General features: G+C 37.0%; 1 protein-coding gene across 2 annotated transcripts in view; it reads left to right on the plus strand.

The window, feature by feature from the left end:
- Window positions 1-19,580, plus strand: part of PKIB (cAMP-dependent protein kinase inhibitor beta) — a 102,860-nt gene that overhangs the window by 16,271 nt on the left and 67,009 nt on the right. For both annotated transcript variants that reach the window (XM_045865472.3, XM_064597033.1), the window contains exon 2: window positions 6,407-6,504. The gene's annotated coding sequence lies outside the window, so the exon portion shown is untranslated. The remainder of the gene's footprint in view (window positions 1-6,406; window positions 6,505-19,580) is intronic.

Consider the following 19,580-nt stretch of genomic DNA (forward strand, 5'->3'; position numbering starts at 1 on the left):
GGGAGCAAGTCCGGTAGCTGTCGCAGCTAGAGTTCTCATTTCAAATACGTTCTTTCCAGTTTTTTTCCTCCTTCAGGCTTAGTTGCCAGGTAAGTTTCTGGGTAATGGAAAAATAATTTTTCTTTATGCCTCGTGGAATATGTAATTTTCCCTATTAACATTATTTAGCGAAAGCAAATACTTACATTTGAAAAATCAGCAAACTGACTCTGGTCTGGTCGAGTCAGAAGATAATTCACCAGGCCCACATCTTATTTTATTTTTAATATTTGACACAGTCCATAAATGACTCTTCAGGAGAGTTGATAAAATGTCAAAACTAATCAGCTTTCATAAGAAGGCTTAGTTCTGCTTTTAGGATTTAAAGTTGCCTGTGTTGAGCACTGGCTTCTCCTGAAGATCCAGGCACATATTTTGAAAGCCAAAATTGAGCTCTTTCAATATCTTGGAATAGCACATGGTCTCATCAAAGGCTGAAGTGTGAAGCAACGGAACGTGCAGCTGTCAGATTTGAGAAATAATTAACACTGACCAGCTAGAGGCAAGTGATATGAACCTTATGTCCCTTCGTCCCACTTCGTTTTCATCTAGTGCTTCTGGCCTTGGGCTGTAACTGCCTGCTGCCGTGGGGACAAAGGGGAAGCTTCTTTGTGGCATTAGGTCTATATTCTTTGAGGGAACTATATTCTTTAAAAACAACAATGATGACAACAACAACAAAAACTTAAAAGCTTAAAAATTCCTCTCAAGAATTTCGCACAGATTTTTGTTTTACACTCATAATGCACACTCACTAATGTATCTAAGCCAGTCAATTGGAGGACTACTTGGATATTTATATCAATACTACATAGAAAACTTTAATGTCTTTCTAAGATGCCTTATTTATAGCTACTTACCATTTATATGTGATCATTTTGCTCTTTTTATCATATGTATCATTGGTAGGAGCATTCTATTTATTTTTATACAAAGTTATAGAAGCACAGTATGTACCCGGCTTTATTCTTTTTAACTTCAATTAAGTACCCATGCTATTTAAACCTCCCAGTAACTGTATGTGATGGGTATTATTATTAAGATTATTTTACCTGTGGGGAAGTGTAGGCCTGCCCAGAAAGGTTAAGTAATGGGGCCAAATGTACACAGTGAAGATTTATGATCAGAAAGTTTGTCTTTAGAATCTGTGCTCTCGATCATTACAGAATACTTTAAGTTCCATGTTATTTCATGAGGGCAACTCAGTATTCACAACAGACTTGTTTCAGGTTCTAATGATATGATGAGAGAATGCAAGAGAGTGCAAACTATGAAATCATTTATATAACTAAGTTTGCTTATTTTGTGCTATGGGCCTATAGTCCACAGAAGGGAGCCTTTTTAATCATGCTTCTTTACATCCACCCAAATTCTGTGAATGTGTAAGATAAATTCAGCAGGCACTTGGCGTTGAGGTTGTTTCTCTTCAGTATGAGATGTGAGGTATATATATATATATTTTGTGTGTGTGTGTGTGTGTGTACGAGATGTGCAGGAATGGGAAGTGGTTAAAAGAAAAATGAAAGGAAATGAATAAGTGAATTGTTTTTGGATCAATTCTCCAAAAAAAAATTGTATTTCCTAGAGCTTTGAAGCAAAACAATAAGTGTTAAGGAACTACTGTTTATTTTATTTTATTTTATTTTGGAACTACTGTTTAGCCATAAGAGAAAAATAATATAGGGGAAAAGTCCCAAAAGAAAATATCCCAAGAATATTGTGAGGCATCATGGTGCACAGTGGATCCATCATAGGCTTTAGAGTCAGATAGAACTGAATTTGAATCCTGTCTCCGTAACTTATTAGCTATGTGACCTTGGGGGGAGGTATCTCGCCATTTCTAAGCTTTGAAAAAAGTCCACTAGGCGGTAGATTAATTGTGATGATGAAATGGAATAAAATGCTAAGTGTCTAGCAAGGCTTATGACACAGAACACGTGTTTATTAAATGTTAAAATCCCTTTGTCTCCTCTTCCTCCCAGCAGCAGTGACATTGACAATGAAATGAAAAGAGAGTTATCCCGGGCACCAGAAGGATCAAGGGAATTTCACAGTGGGATTATGGGGGCAGAGTGTGTCAACATTTTTAAGACAAAGTTGATCAACTTTGCCAAATTCCTATATAAAAGCAGTTGTACAATGCAGGCAGTACATTTCTAATTAGAAAACTTGGTTTTACTTTGTCTATTAAAAATGTTTATAACATTGACTTGAATCTAAGAGGACAGCTGGCTGTTTAACTATTTGTCTTAACTGAAAGGGAAACATGAGTAGATCTCTGATTCTTAGTAATTTTCACCCGTTCCTCTTAATTCATTCTTCAGCTACCAAGACTTCATTCAAAAAATGTTTAATAATTTCAGATAAATTAAAAATATGACATTTAGGTAGCATTTTGATTTTGGTCATTGGTGGATATTTCTTATCAACTACTCTAGCTGTAACCTTCTCTCTCCTGAAAGGATCTGTGTTTCTTCTGTGGTATCTCCCACGTAGTAGACAACGTTTGTTGCCTGAATGAGTGGATGAAACAGGTTATTTAGAATTTTATATATGTACAATAGCTACTAAAGCTTTTGAAGGTACAGCAGTTGCCAAGGATTTGGTTAGCAGGTTGGTTTAAAAACTGTTATAGAGGGGTGCCTGGGTGGCTCAGTCAGTTAAGCGTCTGCCTTTGGCCCAGGTCATGATCCCAGGGCCCTGGGATCGAGCCCCGCATCGGGCTCCCTGCTCTGCTGGAAGCCTGCTTCTCCCTCTCCTACCCGCTCATGCTCTCTTTTGCTATCTCTGTCTCTCTGTCCCTATCTCAAATAAATAAATAAAATTAAAAAAAAAAACTGTTATAGAAATAAAGCATATAAGGCACCTGGGTGGCTCAGTCAGTTAAGTGATTGCCTTTGGCTCAGGTCATGATCCTGGAGTCCCAGGATCCAGTCCCGCATCAGGCTCCCTGCTCAGTGGGGAGTCCGCTTCTTCCTCTGACCCTCACCCCTCTCGTGCTCTCTCTCTCTCATGCTCTCTCTCTTTCTCTCTCAAATAGATAAAATCTTAAAAAAAAAGAAATCAAGCATATATAGTAGGAAAAATAGGAGAGAATAGGTTGAGTTAATGAGAGGGAAACTTATAAGAATAAGTAAATAAAGGAATTTGAATAGAATAATGCTAATTTTATTGTAAAGATGTTTATAAATGAATATACAAGTTTTCCATATTTTCACATTCATGTATAAATTCATCTTTTTAGAAATAGAGCAAGAGTGAACATAAAACATTTGCAAAGCTTTATTTTAAAGTTATGATGTATCTTTTTCTTATGCAAGTAAAGATGTATGAATTTTCCATTCAGTAATCACTAATTGAGTACTTACAGTATGTCGTGCTAAGTCCTGTGGATGGATGAATAAAATATTGCCACTCAAGATGTTCACAGGCTGCTAGGGAAGATTGTCACACACAGCGCTGTTAATGCAAAGCTGACCATGGTTAGCACACCAGAGAGTTTTGAACGAAGTGATTTAGTGTCAGGGCTTATGATTAGTATCAAACTAGAGCAATTCCAAAGAGCTTTACAAAAGGAGCAGTGCTTGAGTTGGGATCCTTTAAAGATGGCCCAGAGTCTGCTACTGAGAGCAAAGGATGATATGCATTCTAGGCAGAAAAGCAGGGTGTTTTTTGTATGTCCTATTTGTGCAGTTCTTTTGTCATTTGTTGCTAGCCCGATATGGCCAAGGGGTTCAAACCAGCACATCTTATCACATCTTGTGCAAAGTCTCATGCATGGAAGGCACTCAGTAAATGTTGGTTTTGAGTATCTGAACGAATAAATGAACACACTTATAGATCCTTCTTAATATGCAACAATAATTTCAAGAAAAATTATACTTCATGGAGGGTTATTTTCTTTACCTGATTATATCTATGCAATTCAAAGGAAAATTTAAACTTTGTAAACTCTGATTAATATTCATCTCACCAAATTTTAGGAAAATAAAGCTGTGGTCTTTATTCCTATCACTCTGCACTTCTCTCTATATACTTAATTTCTACACTTTCTTTGGTTTGTTTAGGTGCATGAGTTCAAATATATTTCCCCCCTCCTTTTTTTTTTTTTTTTAGTCTAAAATAAAAACATTCCTGAACTGAGGCTGCAGTGCTGTTTATATATGAAGTGGTGTTTGGGTTGATATTTTGTATTTCCTCTTTAGAAGCCAAACAAACTCATCCTGTTATACACATTCCACATTCTCCAGTTAAAACCTACAACACAATGATAGAAAATAGGCAAATATTTCATATTGGAAAGGGTCCAGTAATGTCTGGAGGAATTATCTGGGTTTTAAGGAGATTGCATGAACATTTGTGCTACAAATGAGAGTTGGGTTATTTTAGTTCCGGTAGCTTTAGCCAATTAAAATTTGTCACTGTTTTGAGCCCCTTCTCCCTTTCTTTCCTCTTTAGATTCAGCGTGTCTTGGAAATCCAAATATGTTAGAGTATGATTCCTTTGGTATTTTTCCCCCTTTGGAAGCCAAAACAAAACTCTTTAGAACATCACAGTCCCAAAGGGAAGCTGCAAGACTTAAAAGTGTGATCACAGCTACCTTTTCTGGGATCCCAGTCTGAATCTAGAGTTAACACACAAGAAGCACAGTTTTTATCTCTGCAGTTCTTCAGGGAGGGTAATAGCAGTATTGCACATTTGGTATTTTATTGTATGGGATCACCCTTGATTCCCAGAACAACCTAGAGAGATAAGCGGGATAAATATCTCCATCCCCATTTGATAAACAAGGCTCTGCCATTTGCTTAACAAGAAAGGAGATGACTCATCAAAGCCCACAGCTGATAAATTGGATGAGCTGGAACTAGAACTAAGGTCACTGCTTCTGCCTCTTTATTACAATGCCTTAGTGCTTTCTTGTGCTGGGTTACTTGTAAGCTGTGAGGAAATACGGAAAGCAAAGGAAAGAGAAGAGTAGTGAAATTATTTGAAAACTACCTTAATAGATGGCTAGCATAATGCTGTTGGCATTTGGGAGACAAGATACTTTATTTGAGAATAATGATTCAGTATTTCCACTATGTATAATTCTTGGGGTTCATACAAGTGAAAAGTTCAGTGAGTGTCCCAACATGAATGATCTGTGCAATATGGACCGGAAGGGGCATGTGTCAAACCAGGGAACCTAGTGAGAGGTGTCTTAACATCTCTAAGAACTGATCGGGTGGAGGAAGGTGTGGGCCTGTGGGAATGGAATTGGAAGGGTGAGCTGAGGATCATTTTGAGCCTGAAATAGACAGAACTTGGTGGTTTATGAGGAAGAGGGGAGAGGAGAAAACAGCAGACAGCCCTGGACTCTTTCCTGCTCTGAATAACCCTCGTCAAGTTAGGCGGCACATACAAGCATAGGAATATTGATGCTCCTGGCCCCACGTTTTGTAGAAAAAGGAACAGATAAATCTCTGTAACATGAAACATGGTGCTCTCATCTAGGACAACTAGGCATTTACCATGTGCTCACATATGTAGACTGCCCAGGCAAAAGGGGGTCTGGTTCACCCAGTGATCAGTTGTAGCCACCTCCATCAGGAATATATGTGGATGAAAATAACCAAGTTGTTTTCTGTATTATTAGTTGTAAAATAGGGGTTTTTGATATATAAGTACTGAAAAGGATATGAACAGGAAAACCAAGCAAGTGGGTCGGATGCCTATTCACAGCAAGTTTTCAAGTTACCTCTTGATTTCAAGGCATTACATGCAGGCTGAATTTTATGGGGTTTGTTTTCTCTTCCAGAACTCCAAATATTATGGGAAAGACAATGTCCTTGCTCCTTGGCATTGGAATTCAAAGATGGACTGCTGTAGGGATTTATTGCTTTTAAAATCACACATTTGAGAAAGGTTGTCACTCAGCTCATGAATCTATTTTCAATGGAAATTTGAAAAGCTGAATAAAAATATATATCTTGCTGTATTGTTGATTTTACCATTTAGTAAGAATGTGTGTGACTGCTCTTGTTACCCAGTCTTAGAAGCAAAACAGAAGACAGATTGCTCAGAATACAGTTGATGAGTTTGAACAGTGAACAAATAAGAAGAAACACACTCCTCATTTATAAGGGAGTATTGAACTGCTTACTCAAGGAAATTTATCCGCTTCCTGCTATAAATCAGAAGAGTATAAAAAAGAAATCAGGATGAGGAATGAAAAAATAACAATGAATGTTGTTTTAAAATTGTGTGGCATTGTGTTGTTGAATTAGACAGTGTCATTGCCTCAGGAACCATTTATTCTTTTCCAAAAGAGACAAGGAATGAGAGATGTTAATCTTAATAAATCTTTTTTCCCCTTTGTTTCTTTCAGGGATCACAGTATACTGAAAGGCACTCGATCAAGAGAACTCTGGGGGAAGCTGGGAACCATCAAGTTATTGAGGCCACACAGGGGGCAGAAAGACAGAGGTAGGTAGGCTTTTGATCCATCAATCCTGCTGTTGAGGATGTCCCTAAAAATATCTTTGTTACTATAAAGCCAGAGGACAGCCAACAAGAGGTATGGTGGTAGGTCTTTATTTTAGAAAACAGATCAATACAGTTTAATCGCAGCTTAATAGAATCTATTGTGATTGTCAAATTAATAGCAAATAATGCATGCTGAGAATTTGAGATAGACATTTTCATCCTGTGTTTGCCAGAGACCAGTGATTAGTACAGAGACCGAGCTTGGTTTGATATTTATATTCTTAGCTGTGCTTATTTAAGTTGTTCTTAGCAGAGGAAGTCAGCATACCAAAATAATGTTTTAAATTTATAGCCTTTAAAACAGAAGAGAAAGTCATTATATTACCTATCGGGTCAATTTTAATCTCCTCAGAGACCATAGTAAATACAAGCAAATATTTCTTGATGACACTGATTGGTATACATAAATCTGAAATACTCTTTTTTTGAGAAACACATTTCTTTGTGCTGGTGATATGTGTCTATATATCCACGTATATCACATATTTCATATTTATAAATAACATATATATGACAATGATGTATATATATATATGACACCCATTTGTGCAGGTGACTATGAATATATATATAGATCTCTGCATATACTCATATGTATATATAGTATATATATTGTATGTATCTATATTTATATCTGTATATGCTTATATTCATCTATCATGGGCCCTTTAAAAATGAGGCTACATTCATGTTGCAATCTTCATATTTCACGAAAATTCTGTTATGTTCGTAGGACTTATATCTGAGGCCACTTCAATCTCTTAGTGCTGCGTTCTCCCAGCCAGAGAGAGAGACTGACCGCCCTGTTGCAGTTCAGATGGCTGATCAGAAAACATGGAGTAAGCCTCAGCCTTCGTGAAGGTTCTAACATTCTCCTCCCACTCTCAGATTCCCATGAGAACAAAAAGCTCCAAGGGAACAGGAAAGAGTGGAAGACATTAAATTTGGTTTAGGCTCGTTGCTTGTTTTTCTCAAAACCAGTACAACTTTTTTTTTTTTTTAATAACCCATAGTAATTTCATGTAGACAGTGGCAATATGTTCGTTTTCATGTGTTATCAGAGCATTTTTACTTTCATATCCACCTTTAAATTTATTACTGCAGAAAGTAACATGTCTTAATTGAAATGTACCTTTTATTAGGAAGCAATTTATACCAATAACTTTATCAAAAACATTTCTCTTTCTCTCTCTCTCTATATATATAACTCAAATTTATATATATAACTAAATTTATATATATATAACTAAAATATATATATATAACTAAAATTTCCATACTAAGAAAAAATAGCAAATAAAGTTGTAAACTTTAATTTTGTATTTCAGAAAAATTGAGACTAACATAAAATAATTTATTGAGTCTTTATTGTGGGTGGAGTGTATAGTGGTTTATAAACATAATCTCCTGTAATCCTCATAAAGAACTCCATGTGAGGAAGGTAAGGAAAGTATGATTTTTCCCTGTGATAAAAATGCACCTTGCCAAGTGCACACATTTAGGCAGTGGGTGGTGAAGTTAGGATTTGAGCCTAATTTTGTCTGATGCTTAAGCCTATGTTCTTGACCAGCTTGGGTAGGAAGATTTGGCAGGAGCTAAAATATCCTGTTTAGATGAGTAAAGTATCTTGTTTTCATCAGGTATTTATAATCAGTGGTTGAAAATACACATTTTTTTTCAGGAACACATTATCCCATTCTCTATGAACTCTACAAAAGAGATGAACATTTTTCTGATTCATTTAATAAAAAGCATAACACTTTAAAAAAAACAAAAACAAAAAACCTCCCCCAAACAGTAATAAAAGTAGGACAAAAAAGAGAATCACAGAAATTCATTGATTCAACTGGATATAGGAATGTAGAAATCATGGGGCGCCTGGGTGGCTCAGTTGGTTAAGCGACTGCCTTTGGCTCAGGTCATGATCCTGGAGTCCCGGGATCGAGTCCCGCATTGGGCTCCCTGCTCGGTGGGGAGTCTGCTTCTCCCTCTGACCCTCCCCCTCTCATGCTCTCTCTCTCTCTCTCATTCTCACTCTCAAATAAATAAATAAAATCTTAAAAAAAAAAAAAAGGAATGTAGAAATCAACAAAATAGAATAATACAACAAATGATGTTTATTCTGGGAATGTAAAAGTGGTTCAATATTGGGAAATTTATTAAAATAATTTCATAGTCATAGGCTAAAGAATAGAACTCCTCCTTTTTATTTCCTAATAGAATTCCAAATAACATTTGATAAAATGCAACTGTATTTCTTTTAATACGACACACATCCATACAACAGTAATTTAGAAATAATGAGATATTATTAAATTGTGAAAAAAGCAATTTCAAGAAAACAGAAAAATGTTAGAGGCTTACTGGGTGTCCGATTTCATCATTTACAGTTAACATCATTCTATAAATTCTAGCCAATACAACAAATTTTAAAAATGACTAACATTTTTAAAGTTCTTATTATATATGCTAGAAACTATTCTAAATACTTTACAAATATTAACTCATTTAACCTTCACAATCCTAGGATATGAACTATTATCATCTTCATTTTATAAATCAAGAAGCCAAGGCCCAGAGAAGCTAAGTAACTTGGCCAAGGTCACACAGCTAGTAAGTGGTAGAACTGATTAGAACTAAAGCAGTTTAACTCCTGTGTCTCTCAAAGGTTATAATTATTAAAAGAGGAGACATCTTTTTCACTTAAAAATGTTTACCTTTTTTTACTAAAAAGCCCAAGAAAATTAACTGAAGAAGTATTAGAATAAGAAACTTTGTTAAGTGGCCATACAAAAGACAAGTGTGAATAAATCTGTTGACTTTTCTATAACAGCTGAAACATGATGAAGAAATCCCATTTATAACAGCAATGAAATATTACAATCTATCAGTAAACTGTGTAAGAAATGTGTAAGACTTAAATGAAGACAATAATAACATTTTATTGAGAAACACAAAATAAGATTAGCAGTAATGGAGATTTACATTGTATTCCTGGATGAGAATAGCAGATATTGTAATGGTTGGATTCCCCAAATTAATTTACAAAAATTAGTGCAATTCCATTTAAAAACAGAGATTTTTTAGCGAGATTTTGGCAAAATGATTTTTAAAATTCATGTGGAAGAAAGGGAAAACACATTTTTGAGAAAGAATAATGAAGAAGGAATTTCATTTCCAAGTATTAAAAAAGATTATAAACTTGCAGCTACTAAGATGGTATAGCACTTTTTACTAAAATAGAGACTTAGAGGAACTAAGCTTGAAAATTCCCCAAACAGATTTAAGCATATAAGATGATGTTTAATAAAGACAGCATTTCATGTTGGTGGAGAAAATACTATCACCTGAACACAGTTCCAATAGTTGGTTAATGTTAGGAAAAACTCTGAAGTTGGATCTTTTATTCATACAATATACAAATATCTATCAGATTAAAGAAGAAAAAAAACAGTGAGACATAACTGGAAGAAAATAGATTGGTGAATACTTTTATAATCTTGTCTAATATGACATCAAAGGTAGAAACCATAATTGAAGCTTGATAGACTTGAATATGAACATATCAAAACTTCTGTACATATAAGGAGAAAAAAGACTCAAGCAGCATTCTTAACAATGTGAAATTTGAAAATTCTTTTTTCTTGATTTTTTGGGAATTAATAGATCAGCAAGTTCTGACTAATATTCCAAATACACTACTGTCTGAAGGCTTAATAAAGCGGAACCCATCCTGGAATAGTCGTCATTTGGTACTGTACCTGCTGTAGGCACAGAGCATTACCGACATTTTTGTAGAGGGAATATACAGTATGTCTTAGCTAAAAATAAAGATGGGATTCCAGAGATGACCAAATAGTGACATAGAAATTAGAATTATTCCAGCTAAAAAGGTCAACTAAATTAGAGTTATACATTCCAGGAGAGTAAGGGATTTCAGCTAGACAGTTTTATAATTCTTAACATATGCAAATATGTTAAGAATTACTTTCAATAGAAGTAATTTACAACATCACTGAGTAATGTTTGAATTTATATAATGTGTTAAAATATGTTATCTCTAATAAAGCTGAAATCATTACAGTTTCCTGCTTGGATTGTGGTATAGTTGATAATTGCAGAGGGGTGTCACAATGATCAAATTTGGAGAGAAGTATTTCCTGTTTTATTGTAGAGTATGGTGCAAGAAAGATTGTTTTCTTCCTCTCCCTCCAGAGTAGCTTTGCTCCATCAATGCTGAGGCCCTAGAGCAAGTGGGAAAGCAAAATTCATTGTCATCAATGGACAATGAAATAAAGAAAAAAAGTTTTACTTTATTTTAAATATCCCAGGTGATATCAGCTTGGACTATGACAATTCACACTAATACTAACAAAACAATAATTTTCTATCCTGGAACCTGTTAGAAAAATTGCTAAACTCCGAGCCCCAAATGTCTCATGAGAAAGAGGAAGCAGTAGGCTCATGAACTTCCTAGGGTCTTTTTTTCTGTTCACATCCAGTCCTTCTCAGTGTCTCTGGTCAGTGTGTAGATACCTGGCCACTGCTCTTCCTCCAGAGGTCACTCTCCCTGCCCCATGCCTTTCTGTAGTCGTTCCTCAGCTGACATGGACACCCTCCCCTTCTGCCGTCTCTTCCCCATCTGTGATGGCTTTTTGACTCCAGGGTCAAATTGCCCAATGTTCTACACTCAGCCACTTTCCCCTCCTTTCTAACCTGACCATTGCCCTTGGATCAGGTTTGTTTCTTCGACTCTCTTCAGCTACCAACTCTAAAGATGTTTCTCCTTCTCTGACATAAGAGTGGGGCTGTTAATAGGTGGCTTTTTCTCTTAGAGGTCTTGGTTTGGGGATTGGCTAAAAGCCATTATCAGTGTCCTTCCTATAAAAACTTTTAAGTATTCATGAAGTTATATCCTTGGCAGATTTATCCATTCATCCTGCTGGCTCATGAGATATGCCTGGAAATGTCTGAATCTTAAAAGAAATAATCCCGCTTAGACCCTAGCTCTAATAACCCTGCTAAACAAATATTTGTTTATGCATGTATTTTATTTGTTCATAGATATACACTTAGTATGTATATATTATTGACCATCCTCAGAAAAAGGCCTGGAACTAGCCAAAAGAAATGTATAGAACTTTTTCTTCCCATAATAAAAGCAAAAGAGAAGCTTCACCATTTTGTGTTAAGAGTAAAAAAACCCAAACAAGCACAGCCCTAAAGACAGAGAAATAAATCTTGTTGATTTTCGTGCTAGCCGGACTGTCATCTTTGAAGATTGTTAGAAAACTATTTGTAAGCGGTTAGTTCTGGAGGGGAAATTGGGCAACCAAACAAGTAACAACCAACCAACAAAAGAGCAGAGCACACAGACACCCCCATAATGGGGGAGAAAAGGGAACACATTCATAGAATGGAGGTGGTCATTGACAGTTTAGCACTAATTGTTAGTGATCAAAATAATAGTCATTTAATGTTCGTGGTGTTCGCAAAACTCATTTTCTCATTTCTTGGTTCAGTGAGTATTTACTGAGCACTTACCCCATTTACCCTGTGCCAGGCTCTGTTGTGAGCGCTGAGGATACACAGCAGAAGACACTTTGCAATTCCCCAGGGTCTGCGAACTGCCAGAACTGTGAGGAGAGGCTGACATTTATTTAGTAGTTTGGGGAGGTCTTGCGGAGGACATGCTAACTTTCTTCAGTTATGTGAGGAATATCATCTGTTCTGCGTGATTGAGAAGGAAAACTAGGTTGAGTGGGTGAGAATCAGAGGAAGACCCATTTTTATTTAATCAAAGTAAAAGCTCCCTGAAGTTAATAATAAGCTACTCTGGTCATTGAGATGGTTCTACCACTAGGGAAGAATGTGGCACAAGGAATTAATATATAGGATGGTAAGGGGCTGGGGATGAGGTTGTTAGTTAACTTATCTCTGATGAAAGTTCTAGGATCTGTTATTGAGATCATTGATATAATAAGGGCTCCCCTGAAGACAACTCAGTGAGAGACTCTAAGACTGCTTTGGAATCAGGCACACCAGCTTTGCGCTTAACTCCTAGACCTTGGCCAAATTTCCCATCTCTGGGCCTTAATGCCTACATCAGACAGATGGGGATAATGTTAGTATTTGTCTCACAGGACAGTGGTGAGAATTGAATAAAATAAGTGTAAATGAACTAATTTTAAATGTTTAGCCTATAATAGACACTGATAAATGGTACTGTTATAATGGGAACCTAGAGTCTTATCTTGGGAAACACTTGGACTGCCTTAAACAGTCCAGAAAATAAAAAGGATACCCATTAATGTAGAAAGTCCCTCTTGCCCTATACTGGGATTTATAAAAACAAAATCTTTCCAAAATGTGCAGTGAAAAATGGTAAACACATACAACATTATAAAACAGGTTGGGTCAGTTGTTACATTTTGTTAGCATTTGAGTATTATTTATCTGTTCTTAGATGCTGGAAAGATTCCTTTTTTAGCTCAGTCTCTAGCTCTCTGAATTATGCTAAGGGACCCGTATGGTCAACCTCTGTTATATCAAAAAGGCCCTTGGACAATGTGTTATGACCTGTTCAAGGAGAGCCTGCTTATGCACAATGGATGACTAAGTTGCGGGGGCTTTGGTTGTCATATCTGTGTTGCAATCAGTTTCTGTGTTACAGTTGTGTGCTTGGTATCAACCACTGAATAATTTGAATTACCCATTAAGAAGGCCAAAAGAACCTCAGGTGGTTGTCCTACAGTCAGGTCCTGCCAACATGAGCCAATAAAGCAATTAGTGATTGCCTGTAACATCAACTCAGCAGACCGGTTGACTGCAAGTTCTGTTTACCAGCTGCAATTAACAAGCCATTCTGTATGCTTGCTTTTCCAGGCCTGCCTTTGATTAGCTTCTTTTGTTTTGGTAGCCCATGTTCTGTCATTTATATATTGAGACATTTAAGCAATGCAGAGAATAAAATCAGCAAAGAATAAAATCCCTCCTCTCTCTTCAGAATTATCACATCTCATTTTATAATATTTGCTTAATCTTTCTTTTTAAAGAAATAAAAAAAACCACAATTATTTCAATCTCCTTTCAGAAGCATCTTATGCATTAGTGTCTATTGTTCCAATCCACTTTATACTTTACTCATGTACTTATGCAACCATTTCAATATTTAGTCCTGGTTTGTGTTTTTAAAATTTACAAAAATAGTATCAGAGTGCTTTTCCCAACACTATGTTTTTGAGATCCATGTGGTTATATATAGTTCTAGCTCTGTTCTCCCTGGTGAAATTTGTGTTTTCCTTGATAAGACATTTGCTATTCACATCTACTGGCTTCTCTTGCTCCTAAATCGGGCTCATGGATGACAGGATGTTATTGCTGGATGAGTTAGGAGAAAACATCATTCTAACTTACGTCTTTATATGTTGTCAGCACTAAGACCTTTTGAAAATGACAAAACCTAAGCCGGATGGGAAGTCAGGAAAATGTAAATAAACTAAGACTTTCCCAGGCAAATCACAATGGAGAATTAGCTCACAAATGAACAAAACAAAACAACAACAACAGCAACAAAACCAGGCTCTGGGAGGTAGAATGACTTTCTGGGTTACACAGATGGTTAATGGAAGCCCTCAAAATACCCAGTCCAAATCTCAAATTCAAACAAGCATGGGGTAAAATAGACAAAGCTTTCCAGTCCATTGTTCTTTTCATCATGTTTTCTTATGTTTAAGAAAGAAGATAATGGATTCTTAGGGCTACCTCATCAGGAAAAAGCCCGATACCCTGCCTTCAGAATAGCTGGTTATAGTATGGCTTTCATCCATCATTTTTTCCCTATGATTGCTCTCTCCCCTGCCCAGGTAAACCTCATTATTGCCTCTTTCCACTGGGTTAGCACTCTGTCCCATTTGTCCCAATTGGTAGCAGAATGTGATCAGGTAAATCAGGTTTCACTGGTGATCAGAGGTCACTTATTTTCCAGTTACTTGTCAGCTTTGCTTTACCCTGTAGTTTTCTTGTTAACAACTGGCAAGTTAATGAACATGACATGTCTGTTACTGCAAGGTTTGGGTGTGCCAAGATTGTACGGGAAACAGAGAACTCACTCCCCAATTAGCCAAGGGTTTTCAGTTCCAACTCAGGTCTGCAGTTCCCTTTAAACAGGCTCCATCTCTGGCGTTCTTCGTAGTAAGGTGGTATTGAATTGGATAATTTATAGTACATGGAGTTGGGACAAATAAGTCATCATTTCATTTTTATTTTAAACTTCTAATGCAACCTTGGATTAAAGGCTTGCAAATAGTTTTTAAATTTTACTTGTTTCAAATTTGTTTTTGTTTTTCCAAGATGTTTTATACAATCGTAAGATAAATAAAACCAGTATTCTTGACTACCTGCTGGAAATAAAATTCAATTGCTAATGTCCTCTATATAAATTATATGGTATTCTGAAAGTGAAGATTTATCATGTGTTAAGTATCAAGTTTCACCTAAGTGGGTTTTTAATAAAATTATGGTAATTTGATTATTTTACAAATAAGTTCAGCCTGTAAAATTCTAATTTACAGATGCTTGAGAACAAATACTATTTTTTTAATTAATTTAACATCAATCTATTATCCTACCTTGTGAATAGCATAGAAATTATAACTATAGTCATGAAAAAATCCATTAGTAGGGAAGTGCTTGTGGTTGTTTTAAAACACAACCCTAAAAGGTCAGGGATATAACTTTTAAAAAGATGAAATCATTGTCCAGGAGCTGCACACGAGCTGATTATTGTTACTTGTCTCAGATGACGTATCTTCACATTGCTGGAAGACATCATGAATATTGTAGCTGCTGAGTATTATTAAAGTCTTCAGTGTATAACAGTTCCATATGTGTGGGCATGGCGGCTGCAGGGTGGCTGAAAGGACACTGTCCCTCAGTCATATCCACACTGCTGACCTATGAAAGCTCCTCTTTGGTTTAGTCTGGTTTGTGGTTATATGTTATTTGTAGATTATGTGGAACATGGCTCAACTTTGTGAGCTGACTGCCCCCAAAAGGAGCCACTTCACTTAACATTGCTATATGTTAGTTTGAAGAGTCTGTTGTTAGTATTTAAATGCATATCATAAAAATAAATAAATAAATAAATAAATAAATAAATAAATAAATAAATAAATGCATATCATAACGTAATCTCATCACATCAATTGTAATTTCAACAACACTTTATAATACTCTTTGGCTGTTTTGCTTGTGGCAATTTACTAGCCCACCATATGTCATTTCAGGTCTCTCTGATGCTAGGCAAACATTTGAACACCACAAAAGATTTGGTGGAAAGCGCACTGAACGTTGGAAGTGAAATCTCTATTCTATACCTTGCTTTGCCACTTTCTGGCTGCATGAGTCTTAGTAAGTCATTCAGAGATAGAGCACGTGCAGTGGATCAAATCACTGATTGCCAAATTTCACTCCTGCTTGTGCCATTTACTGGCTGTTTGTTCTAGGGCAGGTTACTTAACCTTTCTGTCTGAGGGTTGTCATCTATAAAATGGAACTGACAATAGTACCTATCATGTACAGTTATTAAGAAGATTAACTGGTATTTATAAAAAGTCTAAGTGCCTATATGACTATTTAATAAAATTTTACTGTGATTGGACTTCATTGGGTTTGATTTCTATGAGAGTATCTCCAATTGGAAGATTGTATCATTTTAAGTTTCTGTTTCTTGCCTTTGTTTTCAACACACGTTGAACTCATTAAACTTATGCTATTGAAAACATTGTGTACAAAGTATTAGTGGCTATGTGGTTGAACATTGATGATTTTTTTTTTTTTTTTGGTCATTTAAAAAATTTTTTTAGGGGCATCTGGTTGGCTCAGTCGGTTGAGTGTCCGACTATTGATTTCGGCTCAGATCACGATCTCAGGGTTGTGAGATTGAACCCCACATCAGGCTCCATGCTTAGCAGGGAGTCTGCTTTAAGTTTTCTCTCTCCCTTGCCCTCTGCCCCTCCCCACACTTGCATGTGCTCTCTTTCTCTCTTTAAAAAAATTAAATATAAATAAATAAAATCTTTTTAAAAAGTAAATTAAAAAAATTTTTTGAAGAGTTTATTTTTAAGTAATCTCTACACGCAATGTGAGGCTCGAACCCACAACCCCGAGATCAAGAGTCATACACTCCACCAACTGAGCCAGCCAGGTGCCCCTGTTCTTTGTTTTAAATTAAAGCACGTATGCATAGCTAAAGAATTGTTTTAAAATCTAGGCAAAGTACTTATCCATCTCATAGTGGTATATACTGTGACACCTCTATAACTGGGTTTAGAACTTGGTTTTTGCATTGTGTAGACATTTTGTTTACCTTCTAAAGGGTTAATGTCATTTATTTCATTTTTCAATTTCTGTCTTTATAAATGTGCTAGCAGATGGCAGGCTGTTTGGAAAACTGAATTTGATGATTGCTTTTCACCTCTGTGAAAATCAGTGTATCAGTGAAAATATTCCGCCGTCTCCCAGGTTTCTTTAGTACAGGTTGGTATATGGCTTCTATCTTTTTAAGCTTCTCACACATACATAACTCTTTGTTAAAGAACTTGCAATATCTTTTAATTAAGCTTGAAACCTATTAAATTGAAATATTTTATAGGCATAGAGCAGTCTAACATCAGAATAAGAGCTTGTTGGTAGAGGGATGGGTTAGTTTCTTTTTTTAACAGGACAGCAATGCCTACCAGAGTAAAAGAGGCTATTAAAATTGGAATTTGTTTCAGTTGATGGGAGAAAATCCAGTCACGCTAGTGGGCTTACTATCTAGGGAGGATGATGACAGCTACAGGAGGCTGTCCTGACAGGCAGGGGGTCGGAGTCCAGGAAGACCAGCCAGGGGCAGCAGATGGTGTCCCAGCAGGTGGGTGTGCCATGATGACACAGAGTCTGGAAGCAGGTGATATCCAGGCAGATAAACAGAGAGGTCTGATCACAGATAGTGGGGCCCCAGGGTTAGGGCTGGGGCTGGGGCCTGAAATTCAGGCCCTGGGAAAACTGGGTAGACTAGTGTACAGGCCCATTTTGGAGGGAATAGGGTACTATGCAGGGCATTAAAGCAGAGACTCTGTTATGGGGGAAGGGGAGAGAGGCCTCAGAGTAAAGAGGACTTGTGACATCCTCAGTCTGGGAGTTGCATGGCTTGGAGGGAAGCTGGAGCAGGGAGCCAGGCAGGTCTTTACAGATGCTGACTTTGATAGCCCTCAGTATAGACTCATGTGACTGTCTTTTGAAAACTGAAAAACTCAAGCATGTTAATTACTAAACTGTGCTTTATTTCTAGTGAGTTAGATTAGAAGGCAACTTTGATGTAAGGAAACTTGCAGTTGTTGTTTTTTGTTTTTGTTTTGTTTTAAGGCTTTCAGTAACCTGTTAAGATTGAATTCCATGCAGTTGGAACTGCTCACATGGGGCCTAGGTAGGTTAAGTGAAACATACAATTGAGAGGTGTTGTTATTCCTTCCTCTCCTTGGATTTATTCTAAGAGGTCATATATCAGAGAAGAGAGTGTAAAAATGACAGGATTAGCAAGTAGGTGGTTGTTTTTGGCTAAGCTTACTTGAAATTGAGGAGAAAATAGCGTAGAGGTTGCTGAAATTAATTTCCTTACAACAACATGGAGTGTTCACTGGCCTTTCCCTGGCAATCATCATTTAGGGGAATTCAGGCCAACTTATGTTACTTGGAAATGTTCGGCATCCAACTAAGATGTCTACCTCCAAGGACTAAAAGAGAAAATTGGAAATTGAGTCTTTTGTCTGTGTCTTAGCTTTTCACAGCTTTCTGTTAAAGTTTCCTGTTCCTTAGATTTTGAATTAAATCTTATACTGATGTTCACTTTTTTTTTTTTGTTAACTCGGCTGTTATGAAATTCCAAAGCTTCAGTCATTATTTCCCCAAGTACTGTTTTCAATAGAAGGAAATCCATGGTTCTTTCTAAAAGATTTTCTTTATAATCATGAATATTGTCTAGAGAAACCTTGCATTTATTTATCAAATGAGATTGCTAGTTGATTGCTAATCATGAGTGATTGGTAACAGGGAGTGATGCCCCTCTCATTTCCACCCCTTGATTCCTGCTCATGAATCCTAGCTGTGGGAGACAGAGTATTATAAATTAAATGTTGATTGATTGATTGATTTTTTTAAAGATTTTATTTATTTATTTGAGAGAGAGAATGAGAGAGAAAGAGAGAGCACATGAGAGAGGGGAGGGTCAGAGGGAGAAGCAGACTCCCTGCCAAGCAGGGAGCCCGATGCGGGACTCGATCCCGGGACTCCAGGATCATGACCTGAGCCGAAGGCAGTTGCTTAACCAACTGAGCCACCCAGGCGCCCAAATTAAATGTTGATTTAGGGCATATATATTTAGAGCATACATAGCCTCTTGGAGGATATTGCCAGAGCCCAGCCAGGTGCTGCCACCTCACTAGCATGATGGCTGAATCTTCAAGGGCCATTCCACTGTTGTATCATGCCCTCTGCTTCAGAGGGATGGAGGACATGGTGTTACCAGTGAGTGAGCATTGTTGGTCTTCATTTGCTGTGTTGTGTGGAATATCATGATAGTAGAGAAAACGTTCTATAAATCCATGGATGGTAATTTTGGGAGAAATATGGTCCCTAGGGAAAGAAGCTCCTGGGGAATGGTGCATACTGGGGACTCAGTGTGTATCTGCTGCTGGCTGATTGGGCACTCAGCAGTGGCTGTAGCCAGGTTGGCCTAGTGAGTACAATCTTGTGTTGCTGAGCCCATGTATCATCCTCACCTCTGCTACCATGAGTCCACTGGGCAATGACAGCAGTGGCTGGGGAAAGAGGCTCAGGATCCACACAAAGGGTCATTCAATCCATTTGATTATTAAAATCTTCCTCTGCTGAGGGCAGCCTTTGGTAAACATTCACAGGGGACGCAAATATCTTCATGTTTGCCGCCCATTCAGAGTGGTCTGAGTACCAATGTA

This window comes from Mirounga angustirostris, unplaced genomic scaffold, assembly GCF_029215605.1.
Source record: "Mirounga angustirostris isolate CCGP_5_RB_7025 unplaced genomic scaffold, mMirAng1.0.hap1 SCAF_8, whole genome shotgun sequence".
In the NCBI taxonomy this organism is placed as follows: Eukaryota; Metazoa; Chordata; class Mammalia; order Carnivora; family Phocidae; genus Mirounga; species Mirounga angustirostris.